We start from the raw sequence: 5201 nt of genomic DNA on the forward strand, positions 1-5201 counted from the left end.
CATGGGCACATGTGTGTGTGTGTGTGTGTGTGTTTGTGTCTGTGTGTATTTGCAGCCGTGCGGTGTTGGACAGTATCGTGAGTGGAGGGGAGCTTTCAGAGGCCTGTTTGTGGCCAGCAGGTGCAATGGCCTGTCTCATGACTGCGACCCACACACCAGGAAATGCCTGCCAGGGAGACTAAAATGTATGTGTGTGTGTGTGTATGCATGTGTGTGTCTGTGTAAGTGCTTCTATGTCTCTCTGTGTGTGCGCATGCGTACATGTGTGTGTGTGTGTGTGTGTGTGTGTGTGTCTGTGTGTGTGTGTGTCTGTGTTTGTGTTTGTGTGTGTGTGTGTGTGTCTTTGTATGCATGTGTGTGTGCGCCTGTTTATCTGCATCCATGCGCCTGTGTGTGCGTGTGTGTGTGTGTGTGTGTGTGTGTGTGTGTGTGTGTGTGTGTGTGTACTCTTCCCTATTTCTGCGTAATTAACTCACTGGCCTATTCTGCACCCCTGCCCTCACTCCTCAGCTTGGGTAGTCTATTTTACAGTGTGTGTGTCATCCTCAGCTTGGGGAATTTATTTTACTGTGTGTGTGTCCTCCTCATCTTGGCGCCGGCTTCCTTACGTGAACTGAAACTTTATCCTCAGCATTCAGCTCTTCCTGTTGTTTAAGATCTCTGTTATGTTCCTCTACTGGCTTCCTCAATATGTCAATATATGAACTACCTGTTCCTTAAGATCTCTCTCCGGCTTCCTCTATATGAGCGTCCTTTTACATTGCACTTTGATCCAGCTACGCTAACAGTAACTACTAAAAGTTATTTAGATAGAGTACAGGGTATATTGGTCACAGTCTCTGGAGCAGTGTGGCGTTATGTGCCTTGCTCAAGGGCTCCTCAGCCATGGAGTGAGATAGGAAGTGGAAGGGTGGGATTTGAACCTGCAACCCCGTGATCTGAAGCCCATCTATTTAACCACTAGGCCACGGCTGCCCTTGCTCCCTGTTCTTTTAAGGTGCACTGCGTAATGTAACTTCCAGGATTCAAGATTCACAAATGTTTCCTTTTTAACAAATACTTACCACCACCATGCAATTCTAAGTATTAATTATGACTTGGCAAATTGCATTTCATTCATACCGGAAAAGATGGATCTTCTCCATGATCCGCCATTTTGAATTTCCATTTTAGCTGTAAAACTGACTGCACTTGCCGTGCCTAGTGTATTGTTTAGTAAATATCCATGAAAAGATCAAATTTGGCAATAGGCAGCACAGCTTCAATGAGCAGAATAGTTGCAATATCTACTCTGGCTACCATCCTACACCGTGCACCTTTACGATCTATTGGGGTACTGGTGTCCAGTGTTGTGTCAATAGTGCTTGAAAGTGACGTCATATCCTTGGCTTTCGTGGGACTTCAGGATGTTTTTAGCAGAAAAAGTTAGCATGTAATCCAATGGTGGTATTAAAATGATATTTTGATCCCCTTTGAATTGTGCCACGGGAATTGTGCCAAGTTACGCATGGGTGCATGGGTGAGGCATAAATGTGTGTGTAGTGTGCCGTGTTCAGTTGTGTGCTGTGGAGTGCTGTGTCATAATGACAATGGGAGTTCGAGTTTCCCAGTTGGGCTTCCACTTCCGCTTCCACATATGTTGTTTCTGATATTTTTATACCATTTTTCGTACCTTAATTAGCCTGATAAACCAGCCTAAATGTATTGGATGCCTTAATTTAGTCTGGCTCTGATGAATGGATAAAACGGAACATTGTTGATGAGCACAACCCGTTGTCTTTCAAACCATGTCTGTGCTAATAGGCCAACGCTCTGACCAATCAGCGCAACTGACTGTGACGTAGTAAGCGCGACAGACAGCTGTGGTGGAGAGGGGACTGTAAACAAGGGAAGTAGTGAAGCTGTGAGCAGGACCGTGGATAACTTTAACGTTTTGAGATGGAGTCGGACTAGTTGTCGCTTTTGCCAAAAAGACATGCGAGTTGCCGGTGTACTACAACACTATACAAAACTGTTCCAAAGTTCAACTTCAGCTTTGTCGGTTTCAGCGAACGTCTCGCATGCATCGAGGAAGCCCACGGTGTTAAACATACTTGAAAGAGATCTTCCGTATTTATAGGCCGTCAGGTCACCTCAATTTTCGTTCATTCTCGCTCCACAGCATCCGAACACGATGCCCATAAGATGATGAACTGACCAAAACTATTGTAGCGAGTCTGGGGGGTTACTTAAGTTGTGTACGCATCGGTTCTATGATTCTGTTCTATGGTTTGGTGGGTGCGAGGCACTGTTGGGGTTCGAATAAGGGGAGCGGGGAGTTCTCTCTGTTTACTGTGAGAGATCTACGTAGCAGCTGTGCTACAGTTGGGTTACTGGTAAGCAGTGTAGGCCTACTTGTTCATGATTTTTATGTGGCGTGGCTGTGGCCAACTGTCTCCATTAAACGGACACTTCTGTCTACATCCTGTGTGTTCCCTGGCTACCAAACGCTACACTATGTTTCACTTCAGAGAGGTTCGGATCGTGAAAACATCCAAGGGTATAGACGTTTACAGAAGGAATATTTCCTTAGCTGAATGAGGAGACACGATACACCACGTGACCGCGCTAAACCAATCACGTTGCCGATTTGGACAGCTATCAGTCCTCTTGCGTTCCACAAATTGTACTAAACTAAGGTTTTTATAATATATATATCTCTAAGGAAGACAGATTGATTCTTAACAGTTAAGAATGACCGTGATTAATTTCTATCTTGAAGAACAATAATGCATGAGGGTGCCAAAGGCAAAGACATGAGCCCAAATAGAAATAGGCCTACAATATCAATAATATCCAAGATCAATAATGATCGTTCATATAGGCTATACAAAGTGGTCCAACTGTTAAACTGTGCTTCAAAAGGCAATGCAAGTTACCTTTCATGATATATACATTTAAAAAAAATAAAAAAAATAAATGGAAACAATTCCAATTTTCAGTGATATTCATGCATTTAAAGTGGGATAAATGGATCCTAACATTATCAAACACAAGCAGGTAATTGGAGTGCTTCTGGGTCTTCACCTTTTTTCCTTGGTGCTCATCAGTGTAGGGGCTGTCAAACTTGGTCCAGGAAGACAGATGCTGAGGCATTGTAGCCAAATAAAGTTTTTAAAAAAATGCAACCTTGAGTGCCTCGGCATCCGTCTTCCTGGATTCCTAACAGTGCTTCATTTATAACAAAACAATAATGCAAGTGGTGGTAGATCCCTTTTTAATCAATAATGGAAGCCATTATAATTATCAATATAATGAATATGCAGTTATTCATGTGGTAATTTATCCATTACTAGATACACAACACATACAAACAGTCATAAGTATATGCTTCAATAGACTGGCCTAACTGCATGGTTGTACCTAAACAGGAGGACTAGGGCATCAGTCTACAACCCCTTGGTGGCAAGGAAGATGGAGGCAAGGCAAACAATTACAGGCTGCCCTTTTAATGTATGCCATTGAAATGTTGACAAAATTATCCACTGTTGGCTCCTTAGTGGCACCTAGAATCCAGCTGACTAAATTATTAAGTACAAGAGGAACAGCTGTTTGTGCTTCACTGAACGTCTGTAGTCTTCTGCAGTGGGAGGCCATGGGAACAACGTTGTCCTTTTTCAGTGTTACTATCTGTCTGGCTCATTTTGCTGGACTGTCACAATCTGTTTCCACACCTAAGGGTAACATGTCGAAGACCATATCTGTTGACAAAGTCTGAGCAGCAAACAACAATTCAGGCATTCAGTATTACAAGTGGTGGGGGTGAATAACACAAGATGCCGGCGGTCATGTCGGAGTCTCCTCTTCAATGTATCCTGTCAATAACAACAAATCAAACAGAAAAAATCATGAGTCATGAATACCGGCAAAGGGGGGCTTGATATTGTAGTTTGTTAACATGGTGGGCAGTGTGGCATAATGATTAGTGAGGTGGTCTTAAGATCAGACTAGGGTTGCTGACTCAAATCTCTGACCACTGCATACACCTCCATCCATGCCTAAAGTGTCCTTGAGCAAGGCATATATCCCAACATTGCTTTAAGGAAGGTAAACTATACTCTTTAAATTACTGTAAGCATTACTGTAGCATCACACTGCCATAAGACTTCTGCCTTCCTACTACAAAATAATACAGGTGGCAAGATGAATGGTCACACACATGTATGAAATTTGCCTTAATTTCGACAAATAATAAATTGCCTTGCAAACACCTGTAGCTTGAAACAGACAACTCCACTTGACTGAACCAGGCCAATATGTATTCCTCAATTTGTCTCATTACTTAGAAAATAATATATTATAAAGTACATGTGTGTTGGGCACACCCTTGTATGTGTATTTGTGTGAAGTTAAGATATGACTTACTGTTGATTCTCTGCTCTGGCAGGATCCCTCAAAACCTGGTATTCCGTGGGTAGCAACTTTTGGGTAACTGCACCTCGAGATCCACACAGTCAATGTCCTTGATATGAAGGTCCTGTGTAGGTCCTTTACTTCAGGAGCTTGCACAAAAGAAAAAAAAGAATGTAGCTGGCAGACAAACAGTAGCCTATATTTTCGCTGGTGAACTGGTACAGTTGCATATTGTTAAGATCAAGCACACAGACATGATCCTCATTAACATTCACACTACCTATTACAATCAGTGTGTTAACTTGTGACAACAGATTGTAGGCCTAATAGACTGCTGGATATTGTTAACACAGACCAACCCCTCAATAACTCAGATGGGGTGGGGAACAGTCCTTAACTCAAACACAACATTTGGCTATGATAAAGTACAACCAAGACATCTTTCCACAGATGATAGAACTAGCTTACCTGTCTGTGTGTCTTTGATGAAACCTTTTTGTCTGTCAGATGTGTTCTCCTAGCTTGCCAAAACAATACCTGAAGGCCTTCCCTTTGACACGTTTCCCCCTGTGGAAAATCAGTACGTTATTCTTCAATCACAAAGCAATTAAGTCCATATAAACTAGCTTCTTAGTGTTATTTCCACATCACCGGAACAATAAATTTCGGGCACATGACGTCACACGTTGCGCGGCAGACATTTTGGAAGCGGGCCAGCCCATTGTTTACAGTGAGGACTTGCTTTATTCTGCTAGTAGTTTGCTTTGTGTTTTACCGTTTCATTTGACCTCTGCTGTCGTTATGGTCGC

The 5201-nt window shown here is 42.7% G+C and overlaps 1 long non-coding RNA gene across 1 annotated transcript; it reads right to left on the reverse strand.

Annotated features, from left to right (window-relative positions):
- Nucleotides 1-1696: 1696 nt before the first annotated feature.
- On the reverse strand, nt 1697-4966 carry LOC134462754 (uncharacterized). The gene is made up of 3 exons (XR_010037573.1): nt 4861-4966; nt 4405-4541; nt 1697-3854 (listed from the first exon to the last, which is right to left on the reverse strand). It is a non-coding gene; the product is annotated as an uncharacterized LOC134462754 (long non-coding RNA).
- Between the last annotated feature and the right edge of the window lie 235 nt (nt 4967-5201).

This window comes from Engraulis encrasicolus, chromosome 2 (genome assembly GCF_034702125.1).
Source record: "Engraulis encrasicolus isolate BLACKSEA-1 chromosome 2, IST_EnEncr_1.0, whole genome shotgun sequence".
In the NCBI taxonomy this organism is placed as follows: Eukaryota; Metazoa; Chordata; class Actinopteri; order Clupeiformes; family Engraulidae; genus Engraulis; species Engraulis encrasicolus.